General features: G+C 37.1%; 1 protein-coding gene across 1 annotated transcript in view; it reads right to left on the bottom strand.

Moving 5' to 3' along the window:
* Window positions 1–13,545, bottom strand: part of SYN2 (synapsin II) — a 180,249-nt gene that overhangs the window by 101,880 nt on the left and 64,824 nt on the right. The window lies entirely within an intron of this gene.

Genomic DNA, 13,545 nt, shown 5'->3' with positions numbered 1-13,545 from the left:
TATATAATGTTCTTCTTTGACTCTAGTAACCATTTTTCTCTAGTCTATTTTTTTTTTAGCTGAGCCATCCTGCCACCTGTTGGCAGCTCAGCTCAGGCTGGGAATTGAACCAGCGACCCTGTTGCTCAGAGCTCACACTCTTGAGCGAGCTCTTAACCAACTGAGCCACTCGGCCAGCACCTAAAAGTCTATTTTGTCTGATATAATTATGGCCACTCTAGATCTCTTTTGGTAACTATTTGCATAGTACATATTTTCACATATTTTTACTTTTAACCTATCTGTGACTTTAAATCTGAAGTGTATCTCCTGTAGACAGCATATAGTTGGATCATTTTTTAAAAATTCATTCTGCCATTATCTTCTTTTTGCTTGGAGTGTTTAATCTATTAACACTTAACTTAATTACTGTTAAGGTAGGATTTCCATCTGCCATTTTATTACTTGTTTTATTTATATTTTATGTATTTTTTGTTCCTCCATTACTATCTTCTTTTATGCTAAATAGGCATCCAGTGGAGGCCAGTCTGCTGGTTTTATTTATTTAATTAATTAATTTTTAAATTTATTTTTAGCTGAGCCATCCTGCCACCTGTTGGCAGCTCAGCGGCAGCTCAGCTCGGGCCATGAATCGAACCAGAGACCCTGTTGCTCAGAGCTCAAACTCTTCAGCAAGCTCTTAACCAACTGAGCCACTTGGCCGACCCTGTCCCAGTCTGCTGGTTCTAATGATGATTTTGTGCTATGAGTTTTCAAGGCTACAGTGGAGCTGGGGAGTGAGGAGGGGAACAGATCAAGTTAAAACACACAAAGCTTTCTGTTCTTATTGAGATTCAGCCATTTTTCTTAAATAAATACTCTCTGGATTACTGTAGGCCTTTAGTTAATGTCCATAGTTCTGACAAAGCTGATTCTTACCATTTTTGCCAATACTCTTGTTGCTTTTATGGAGAGGATTGTCAGAGGTCCTTATTCCATCATTCTCACTGACATAACTCTTCACTTACTTTGTGACTTAGGCAGTTCTTCTTAACTCGATCCACTTTTCATCTTTATTTCTGTTTCCTCAGAGTCTCTATCTTCTGGTACACAATTTCTTTCCTTTTGGATCTAGAGTCACTGTGAACTTTTATGAGACATTTCCATATCATTCTCTGATGTATTTTTACATCTGTGATCATGTTCACTTCCAAAATACCCTTGCTTGTTATGGCAAAATCCAATTCATCCATATGATTTAGTTGAAACTCGACTCCTCTGTTAGATCTTCTTCATTCCATCTACCTGTGAGCCAAATCAATCACTCCCACTTTTCCTATAGTCCTCTTTACATGCATCTATTATAGCTAATATTTAATGTACCCTGTCTTCTTTACTAGACTGTGAATCTTTGAGGACAGGTACTATTCCCTCTTGATCTTTGTATACCTAAAATCTAACACAGAGGAAGCACTGAGAAGATTTTTTTAAATTGATTCTCAGTAAAGAAGCTATCACACCACTGGTAGTAAGAACCAATCTCATCATTGGCACTGAGCCCTCGACATAAGCAGAAGCTAGTGGTCACAAATGAATTTTATAATACAAAGCTAACAGCAGAAGTCTTTAACTAACAGAATAAATAGAAAACCATGTGCTTCCTTTTTATTTAACTTTTAGAAAATGTCATTTGGAATCAGATTCATGAGAATGTCCTTTTGGTGCTTGGGACTGGTTCTTCATACCCCTAAGTTCTCTTCCATGCCACTCCTTCCCTGAGCTGCTGTCGGATTCTGAAGGATTCAACAAAAATCTGTCCTTTAATGTGAAAGTGATTAATTTCATCTTTAACTCATATATGTCCTATCAAATTTATCTGTTTAAGATATCTCTTTCTTTGCTGTATGCAGAAATAATTACAGGAAGAAAAGTCTGAGAGCAGAAAGTATAAATAGGAAGCCACTTAAAGAATGTAGGTGAACAATGAGATACCACTTCACTCCGGTCAGAATGGCTATCATCAATAAATCAACAAACAACAAGTGCTGGTGAGGTTGTAGAGAAAAAGGAGGTTGTAGAGAAAAAGGAACCCTGGTGCACTGTTGGTGGGACTGCAGATTGGTGCAGCCTTTATGGAAATCCTTATGGAACTATCTCAAAAAACTGAAAATGGGGCCAGCCGAATGGCACGTTGGTTAAGAGCTGGCTTAGGATGCCAGAAGGCCCCAGTTTGGATCCCACATATGAGGGCTAGTGACACTGCCTCTACAGCTAAGATGCTGAACAAAAGCTCAACCTGGATCTGGGCTGCCGTGAGTCACCAGCGTCAGCGTAGGCTGCAGTGAAGCTGCAGTGGGTTGCCATGGGCTACCGTGTGTAGCCAACAGCCAGCGTGAGCGGCCAGCAGTCACCATAAGCGGCCATCCAGAAGCTGGTGACTGATCTGCCTCNAGCTGAGCCATCCTGCCATCTGTTGGCAGCTCAGCGGCTGCTCAGCTTGGGCCGGGACTCGAACCACTGTTGCTCAGAGCTCAAACTCTTAAGCGAGCTCTTAACTAACTGAGCCATTTAGCAGGCCCTAGTTGAATTATTTTTAAATCCTATTTGATAACCTCTCTCTCTTAACTGGTAAATTTTGGCGACTCACATTTATTGGGATTACTGTTATGTTTCAATTTAACTGCTTTTCATTTGCCCTATATATCATTTTTACTCATTTCCTGCCCAATTCTTTTTTAATTTGTTAATTTTCTGATGTTATATAATGCTATTTTTTTCCTTTCAGTGGTTATTCTTGAAATTATATTGTTTATGTTTGAAATTAATTGGTATCATAATCTCCATCCCAAACAATTTAGGAAACTTCAAAGAGTGCATCCCAATCTTTAATGTACATATAAATCACCTGGGGATGTGTTAAAATGCAGATTCCAATTCAGGAAGTGTGAGATGAACCTGGTATCCTACATTTTTAAGCTCCCAAATGATGCCATGCTACTGAGAAGCAAGGCCTTAGAATTAGTAGACATTTGGGTTTGTTCCACTTTTTGGGTAATATAACAATGCTGCTATGAGCATTTTTCATGTACAATATGTTTTCTGTGGAGATATATATAATCTTCAGTTCTCTTGGGTTTATACTGAAGAATGGAATTTCTGGGTCATATTGTAATTCTGTTTAATCTGCTGAAGAACTGACAGACTTTTAAAAAGTGGCCGCAACATTTTACAATCCCAGCAGCAGTGTATGAGGGTTCCTATTTCTCCACTTCCTCATCAACACTTGTTATCGTCCACCTTTTTTATTACAACAGTCCTAGGGGGTGTAATGATATCTCACTGTGGTTTTGATTTGCATTTCCTTGGTGGTAAATGATGTTGAGCATCTTTTCAACTGCTTCCTAGCCATTTGTATATGTTCTTTAGAAAAATGTCTATTCAAATCCTTTGACTATTTTTCCATTGGGTCGTCTTTTCAGTTTTTTTGTGTGTGTGTGTTTTTTTTAAAGATTTTTATTGGGGAGTTAGGGGGATGGGAACAGTGCTGGGGAATTGGGGGAAGGGGAACAGACACGTTNCCCCAGTGCTGTTCCCCTTCCTCAATTCCCCAATAAAAATCTTAAAAAAAAAAACCAAAAACTGAAAATGGAACTACCGTGTGACCCAGCAATTCCACTCTTGGGTATCTATCCAGAGAAACCCAAGACGCTAATTTGAAAAAATGTATGCACTCCTATGTTTATTGCAGTGCTATTTACAATAGCCAAGATTTGGAAACAACTGAAATGCCCATCGGTAGATGACTGGATTAAGAAGCTGTGGTACATTTATACAATGGAGTATTACTCCACTATAAAGAAGAATGAAATCGTACCATTTAAAATGATATGGATGGACTTAGAGACTATTATGTTAAGTACAGTAAGTCAGTCGGAGAAAGACAAATACCATATGATCTCACTTTTATGTGGATCTAAAAAACTGAATGACAGAGAAAGACAAATACCATATGATCTCACTTATATGTGGATCTAAAAAACTGAATGAATGAGCAAAGTAAACAGAAATAGTCTCAGAGATATAGAGGAAAACTGATTTGTTGCTAGATGGGAGGAAGGTGGGGATGAGAGAGAAGAGGAAGGGGTTAGACAGCATAAATAGGTAACTACAATATTGCCACAGGGATATGAAAGACAGTTCGGGGAATATAATTAATAATGTTGTAAATATTTTGTAGGGTGTCAGATGGTCACATGTCGTGTTAAGGAGGCCACTTCATGGATGGGGTAGAGGCTTGATCACTACACTGTACACCTGAAGCTGCTATTTTATAATATTGTATGTCAACTATAATTGAATAGTGTGGGAGTGAAGTCAAGGGAATTGTAATAGATATGTATGATATGGGGGTGGGGAGGGGGGCAGTGGATTGGAGGAGGGGGGTTGTCACTTTGAGGGGTAAAAAGTATAACTATTGGACTGTGTTGTACAGCTGAAACTAATTTTTAAAAATGTTTATTTCACAATAAAAAACAAACCAAAAAAAAAATGTAGGTGAATTACTAGTGTAAGAAGTCAAAGAAGACCTAAATAAATGAAGATATATACATAATGTGTATGGATTGGAAAATTCAATATTATTAAGACATTAATTCATTCCAACTTGATTTATAGATTCAACACATTTCCAATATAAATCCTAATAGGATATTTTATAGATATTGACAAGCTGATTCTAAAATATATATGGAAAAGCAAAGGAGCCAGATTAACCATTTTTGAAAAAAAAAGCAGTTATTTGAAATTTTCAGCATATAGATACTGCATATATTTTGCTATATTTACATCTAAATATTTCTTTGTTTTTAGTGTTATAAACAGTACAGTTTTTAAATATTTCCATTTACAATTGTTCATTGCTAGTAAATAGAAATAAAATTAATTTTGTGTATTGACCTTGTGTCCTAACCTTGATAAACTTATTTAAATAAAGACAGTTTTGTTTCTTCCTTTCAAAAAAAAAAAAGAATAATTTAGGTGAAAATCGATGGTAACATGGACAAGAGAGAAATAGGATGATGTGAAAAATTCTAGAGATAGAACAGATTTGATCTGGTGTTAGACTAAATGTCAAGAATGAGTGACAGGCAGTGAAAGGTGACCCCAAAGTTCTAGCTTGACTGGTCGGATGTTGGTACTGTTTATTAAGATGGAAAAGGAGGAGACAGGTTTGAAGGGGAAAAAAATTCAAGCGTTCATATATATATATATATATATATATATATATATATATATATATATATATATATATATATATTATGCAGTGAAGATGTCATGCAGTTAATTGAAACTCAAAGGAGAGGTCTTACTGGAAATAAAAATTTGGAAGTGATAAGATCAAGATGGTATGAAATCTATGACTATGGTTGAGTCACCTAAGAAAAGAATTTACAGAGAGCAAAGAGATAAGGGCTCAGTTCTGAACTCTGAAGAATCCCAACATTTAGGGATTAGGTAGAGGGGAAATAACTAGAAAGGGATAGTAAAAAAAGATCAGCCACTGAGGTAGGGGGGAAAAGGAAGGATTATTAGTAGTTAGCTATTCTAAACGCTGCTGATAGAGCGAGTTCAATGAGGATAGAGAAATGTCCACTAAATTTGTCCAATTGTGGGTAATGATCCTTTGAAAAGAGCCATTTCAGTGCAGCTGAGGGGATGGTGCAGAAGTCAGACTGTATTGAGCTGAAGAGTAAATGGAAGGTGAGAAAGAAAAGACATCATATATACACAATTATTTCTTGAAATGTTTTCATCTCTTGGCTTTAGTGACACTACACTTTCCTGGTTCTCCAACCTATCTGGCTGCCTTTTTTCAGTCACCTTTGTTGGGTTATCCTCTACTCACCTTTAAATGTTGAAGTTCTTCAGAATTTAGGTCATCTAACTCTGCTCTTTCTGTCTTTCACATGAGGGTTTCCGTTACCACATGTAGGCTAACAACTCTCAGAGTTTACATTGTATCTTTGGCTAAGATTTCTCCTCTGATCTCTAGACCTGTATATGCCATTGCCTATTCAACATCTCGAACATCATTAAACTCAACATTCTCCTTCCACAACTGTTTTTCTTCCAATGTTCCAGATTTTCTGTCAAGCATATCATTATCTTCTTAGTTGTTCAAGGTAGACACCTACCTGGGAGTAATGCTTCACTTTTTTCTCCCCTTCTGTACAACAACCACTCCAGAGGCAAGTCCTGTCCATTCTACCTACAATATTTCTCATTTATAGACTATTTATGGGCCAAGCATCTGAAGGTTCCTTATCTGCATTATCTTTCTCATTAAGGTTTGCAAGTACCAATAGGGTAGGAATTACCCCCATCTTGAAACTAGAGTTCAGAGTGATTAAGTAACACAAAAAGTAAATGGCAGAGAGGGAGGGATTTAACACTAAATATGCCTGACCCCACAATGACTCTGACATCCCTACTTAACCTCTGTGAGGTGAAGTGGATTTAACATTTCCTATCTTTAGGCTGTTATGAAAATTTTAAAATAAACTATAAGATACATATCCCTAGTACAGGATATAAATTCAATAAATGTTAAGTCTCTTATAATCTTTTACTTCTTCCTCTATACTGTTTCTGGGGCCAGCCCAGTGATTAGGATCACAGAGAAGAACAAAGATTGCTCTGTGCCTTCAAGAAACAAATAATTTGAGGAGACAAAATGAACACACAAAAAACAATAATATAATAATATAAGATAGTAGAGAGCTAAGCAATAAATTGCATTGCATAGGTTTCTTTAATAGAATTTCAGAGAAAAGAAAAAGGGCAGTTGGGGTATGGGGATGGGAGTGGACTTTTCAAAATATATAATAAGGGTATCATCAAAGAGGGGCAGGACACTCAGGAAAAAAAAGATACTGAGGTGGAAAGGGGAATAATATGCTTGGGGTCAGTGATCAGACCAACCTGATTTCAGCAAAAGGTGCTTATTTTTTCCCACATTGAAGTATTTTTACTACTAAGTTTCCTTGTTACAATTTAAGTTCCCAATGGAACAGGAAAATTTGAGCCCATTATTAAGACCAAATGTCCAGGCAGGCAGAATCATCATTAAACTGTCTGCCCGCCTTCCCAGAGAAGAGAAACAAGCCCCACACTCTGACCCACATGAGATAAAAATAACTCCAATGCTGGAGTGTGCTTTGAGAATATCACACTGTCAAATGGGCCTAATGACGTCAATCACCTTTTCCTAGCTTGTGTATCTCAGTTGCAGCTGCTAACACAGACAAACATTACCATGCCTACGTCCAAAGTTTCCTTTGATAAAGACCCACAGAGATCATCAATACTAATATGCCCACTAAGTCTGGAGCTTGGATGAGGTTTTATTCTCCAGAACCTGTTCAATAAACCAATTTGGCTTCTATGACAAAGAGATGTGATATATAACTTGCTCCATCATTCAGTAGAGCTTCTGGACAAAGGCATCATAGAATATTAGAACTGGAAAGAAATTCAAAGATTATTTTGGTCTTATTTTACTAATGAGAACACAGAGGCCCACAGGGGATAAGTTCAAGGTCAAAGAGATCATGGGGAGATGAAAGGTTATCAGGATGGCTAACTGACTCTGGAGAAAGAGGATCACATAGGGCCCCTGGAGAGAATAGTAATGAAGAGTGGGGGGGAAGGGAAAATATTATAGAGCTATTCTCATAGTTCCAATGACTCTTTAGTACTAAACAATAAACCTAAAAGATTATTCCAAAGTCATCTCAAACTCTGGCCCAACAGTCCCTTCCTTCATTTCCTAAATGTTCCAGGCGGTCAATCAATAAACAATTATTGTTCACCAACTATGTAAGATATTTTGAAATAATGCAGGATTAGAATGCAACAATATAAGAAATATACTCCTTTACCCCAAAAAGCCTATAGACTGGCTGAGGACATAAGAAATAACACATGAGAAATGAAATAACATGAGTGGTCAAGGGATTCCAAGTACATGGCATAGCTAATAAGTGTTCTGAATTCAGATGAGCTTGGAAAGAGTTGAATAGGTAGAAGTATAGTGAGAAGACTTTGTGGAGGAACTAGGACATGAGTAGGATAAGAATTTGGCTAGAAGATTCAATGGTGGAGACCCTTTAGGCCTGACTGGAGCTGAGTACCTAAGTTTATAGATATCATCACTGATGAAGAGAAGATATATTCAGAGGAATCACAACTAAAGATGAGATTGGAAGAAAAAACAAAAAGGCACAGTTAACCTCAGTTTCAAGTTTGAGTTCTGTCACCTACTAGTTATGTGGCCTTGAGCAACTTATGTAACAAACTCTATAGAAATAGCAATACCTTCCACACAGCATTATTGTAATAAGCATCTAGGACAGCACCAGGGATGTAATAAGTGATTGGGCATTTTTGTTGTTGCTGTTAATTTTGTTTTGTTTTTGTTTGTTTGTTTTTAAGCAGGGAAGGGAAGTGCTGGGTCAAGAAAATGTTGGAGAAATGAAGATGAAATGACTTAAGTCCTGGACATGAACAGAGTAAGAAACAGGAGAGCTGGAAACTTATTTCCCAATTACAAAGTGGTAGAAATTTGATGAGAAAGAGAAGGATTGGTCTAAACCTGTGGTTTTCAAACACAGCTCTGACTGGTTATATGCAGAGCTTATTAAAACAAAAATCTAGGATCCCAACAATGAGAATCTGATTAAAGAGACCTGAGGTGGAAACTGGGAATCTCTTTTTTTTTTTTAAAGTTCGGCATGGATTTCTGATGCACAGCAAGACCTAGTAACTTCTATACTAGATAACAAAGTCCCTTTCAAATCTAAGAACCTCTTATTCCAAGCAAGCTGTGAATTCTGAAGGTGTGAAGTATTATCCTTAAAATCCAGACATGCAAAAAGTCAGGAAATTGAGGCCTAGCCAGCCATACTTACATGATTTTTTTGAAATTTTATATGATCGTGTCACTCTTTGAATAAAAAAATTAAAAAAAAAATCTTCAAGTCCAGTTCTGCCTGATTTTCAAGGATCTTTCTAACTTAGGCCCAGCCCACCTTTTTAAAGTCATCTTTTGCCAATTCCACTCTATGCAGTAATTCATACACCATAATATTTACCATTTAAAAATATGCACTTTCAGGGCCGGCCGAGTGGCACGATGGTTAAGAACTCGCTTGGGATGCCAGAGGGCCCCGGTTCGGATCCCACATATGAGGGCCAGTGACACTGCCCTCCACAGCTAAGATGCTGAACAACAGCTCAACCTGGAGCTGGGCTGCCATGAGTCGCCGGCGACGGCGTAGGCTGCACTCCCTGTGGCAGTGGGTTGCCATGGGCTACCGTATGTAGCCAGCAGCCAGCGTGAGCGGCCAGCAGCCGCAGTGAGCGGCCGTCCAGAAGCCGGCGACTGATCTGCCTCGCCAGAGAAGAGCACAATGATGGTGCCAACTTGGGCCAGTGAAGCAACGTCCTCCACAACTAGATTGAAGAACAAAAGGACAGCAACTTGTCTGTTCCCCTTCCCCCAATTCCCCAGCACTGTTCCCATCCCCCCAATTCCCCAATTAAAATAAATAAATAAATAAATAAAAATAAAAAATAAAAATAATAAAAATATGCACTTTCATGCTTCTGCATTTTTATGTATGCTATTCTCTCTGTCTGAAATAATCCATTTCCTTCCCACCCCCACTAGAGTTCCTTGTCTATCTGGAGAAATTTTACTCAACCTTTAATGCCACTGAGATGTTACCCTCCAGGTGCATTATTCTTCCTGAGTTCCTCACACCTCTCTCTACAAGCCTTTCTCTCACTTATGTTTAACTGCTCTCATATCTGTAGTCCCTACTAAAATGAGCTCTTGGAAAGCAGTGATTGTGTCTTAGCTACCTCTTAAAGAAAGAAGAGCACATAGTTTTTCTATATTTGGATCTAAACTCTAATTTACTTTATAAATTGTGTGTAAACCTAGTGAGAAAAGTTTGAACACTGGTGCTCTGTTTAACAGTGAAGGAGTTCATTTTTTTTTCATTATTTCCTCATTGTTGACCCTAAGAAGCTCAAATTTCAAGAAGCCTCTGACATATGATATTAGACATATAAGAAGACTTAAAGATAGCATATTTGGGGGCGGGGAAACCCACCTTTTCAAAAAAGAATTTTCTTTAGCAAAAAATAATGACTGATCTGTAGTAATTTGTCCTAATTACCTGTTAGGGTGACATCTCTCTCTGTTGATAGTTAATACCCATTCTGTGTAATTATTTAGTGACTTGGCCAAAGTAGTTCTGAAACTCAAATCCAGAAGTTTTTCTACAAGAAGACTCAATGTTCCTTTTGCTATATCACACCTACCTCACAACTTTCAAGTAAGGCTTTAAAGTAAATAGTTCTACAAGCTGCTGCCTTACATTTATTTGATAGTCAAACCATCTATTCAGTAAACAGCCAACAGAGATTCTCAGTAAAGGGCAAGATACAGAGACTAGACCACTTTTAACTTCCCAGTAAGTCTTGAGGTTTTATTTTTCCACAAGTAAATACCTAGCATAAATAATACCCATAATCTAATTTAAATACAAAAATTTCTCCCCAAATTAAGTACAAAGAGCCCTATGACAAATCAAAAGACCTGGTTTCAAGTCCTAGCTCTTCTGCTTGTATTAGAAGTGATTCCAAATAAGTCACCTTCCTTGTCTAGTCACTTTCCCTTATTTTAAAATAAGGATGATAACACTTAAGCTATGGGGACCAAAACAGACCCTGAATATAAAGCTTTTTGAAAGGAATAAAATGCTTCCTCAACAAGAAGCAAAAAAAGAACATTTGTTATGTGTCAAGTGCTATGCTCAGTACTTATACATATATTATCTTACTTAATTTTTACAATAAACCCTAAATGGGCATAGGGATCATTTCTGATAAAGCCATGGAAGTTCAGAGAAGTTAGATATCTTGCTAAGGCCTCATAACTCATAAATAGAACTCAAGTTATTTTGCTTTGGGTTTTTGCATAGAGATAGAAAGATAGATGATTGATAGATGATAGATAGATGATAGATAGATAGTTTTTTTTTACTCCAAAACCCAGTCCTTTTCGTGTTATAGCATGCTGCCTCTCTAAAAGACTGTAACAATCATACCTCCTTTCCATACCCCCACAGTTGAAATAATCAAATTTGCCCATACGTGTCATAGCAAAGAGTTTGGGAAACATTAACTTTAAAAGCTATCACTCAGTATAAGCTGTCAAAATATTTCTGACAGAACATTAGGGCAAAGTTGTCATCTTCTCCAAGCCCCACACTCCTTAAATTGGAGTAATGTGTCAAAAAGTACATACCTCAACAGAATGTACATAGAGATTCTTCCTGCAGTAGCAATTTTACACAATGATTTTTTGGGGGGAAAAGGTGGGTGTTTCTAAAAATCCTAGTTTTCTGACTATCCACTTGTAATAAATTCAATATAAAAATATAAACTTAAATGAAAGTCCTCTTCAATGTCTCCTCTGAAAATAAACTACTATAAATAATTTAATTTTATTATTATTCGAGACTTAACCCTTTCATCTAACAAGATTATGAGAAGAGAGAGGAAATAAGCTTTCCCTAAAAATAATTTAAAGCACCATGTTGACATTCAAGAAAACAAAAATATATCATGGAATAGAATTTTTTAAATGTACATGAATTTGTCTTAATACAACATTTTAAATATACCTATTACTCAACTTGAAGTAAACTATCTAATGCTACGCCATTCCCCTCTTCCACAAGAAGAGTTCATCTTCCTCTGTCATTTGGGATCTGTGAAGAAAAAGTTAGAAAAGCACTACCTAGCTACTCTGTCAGTGGCACAATCAGATAAAACACCATTACTTCAGTTTGGCCAAGATACAACAGGAAGTAAAGCATCTTATCAGACTCTTGGAAAGGAACATCCTGCTATTCCTGTTCTCATCCTAGATGATTTTCTGTCCAGGGGATTCTAGTTCCATTTCCTTACTTCTGAGTTGCCAAGTCTCAGATGCTAAAACTTGAAAGTTAGTCCAACTCTCTTATTTTACAGCTGAAGATCCTGAGGCATAGAGAAGTAAACTCAGTAGCTCAAGCTCTTACTGGCAAAATATTGGCACAGCCAGAACCTAAACTTGAGTCTTCAGGCTCTCAATTCAGTATTCTTTCTAATCCATGGTGTCAGTTCTTTTGGGGGGCTGCTCTAAGTTACATGAATCCAATGTTTGTACAGGCATATCTCATTTCACTGGGCTTCACAGATACTGCATTTTTTACAAATTGAAGGTTTGTGGCAACCCTGTGTCGAGCAAGTCTATCAGTGCTGTTTTTCCAACAGTATTTGTTTACTTTGTATCTTGATGTCACATTTTGGTAAATCTCACAATATTTCAAACTTTTTCATTACTATTATATTTGGTGTGGTGATCTATGATCAGTGATTTTTGATGTTACTATTATAATTGTTTTGAGGTGCCATTAATTACGCCCATATAGGATGGCAAACTTAATCAATAAATATGTGTACTATGACTGCTCCACCAACCAGCCATTCCCCTACCTCTCTCCCTCTCCTTGGGCCTCCCTATTCCCTGAGACACAACAATATTGAAATTAAGTCAATTAATAACCCTACAATGGCCCTCACATAAATGTCTAACCACTATGCTGTACACCTGAAATTAATATAAAGTAATATTGAATGTCAACTGTAACTGAAAAATTTAAAAAGGAGGTAAAAAAGGTGAAGGAGAATAAGAGGTTCAAATTTCCAGGTATAAAACAAATAAGTCATGGGGATGTAATGTACAGCATAGGAAATACATTCAATAATATTGTGATAGCATTGTATGGTGTCAGATGGTTGCTGGACTTCTTTAGGTATATAAATGTTGAATGACTATGGTAGTCATCTGAAACTAATATAATATTTCATGCTAGCTATATTTTAATAAAAGTCTTTAAAAAAATAATAACCCTACAATGCCCTCTAAGTATTCAAGTGAAAGGAAGAATCACACATCTCTCACTTAAATCAAAAGCTAGAAATTATTAAGCTTAGTGAGGAAGGCATGTCAAAAGCCAAGATAGGCCAAAAGCTAGGCCTTTTGTGCCAAATAGTTAGTCAAGTTGTAAATGCAAAGGAAAAGTTCTTGAAGGAAATTAAAAGTGCTACTCCACTGAACATACGAATGATAAGAAAGTGAAACAGCCTTGCTGCTGTTAAAGAGAAAGTTTTAGTGGTCTGGATAGAAGATCTAACCAGTTACATTCCCTTAAGCCAAAGCCAAAGTCCAGAACAAGGCCAACTCCCTCCAACTCTATGAAGGCTGAGAGAGGTAAGGAAGCTGCAGAAGAAAAGTTTGAACCTAACAGAGGTTGGTTCATGAGGTTTAAGGAAAGAAACTGTCTCTATAACATAAAAGTATAATGTGAAGCAGCCAGTGCTGATGTAGAAGCTGCAGCAAGTTATCCAGAAAATCTAGCTAAGATAATTAATGAAGGTGGCTACCCT

The sequence above is a fragment of the Hipposideros armiger genome, unplaced genomic scaffold, assembly GCF_001890085.2.
Source record: "Hipposideros armiger isolate ML-2016 unplaced genomic scaffold, ASM189008v1 scaffold_96, whole genome shotgun sequence".
Classification (NCBI taxonomy): Eukaryota; Metazoa; Chordata; class Mammalia; order Chiroptera; family Hipposideridae; genus Hipposideros; species Hipposideros armiger.
Note: the sequence above shows the minus strand (reverse complement) of the source record. Positions and strands in the feature narration are given on the sequence as shown.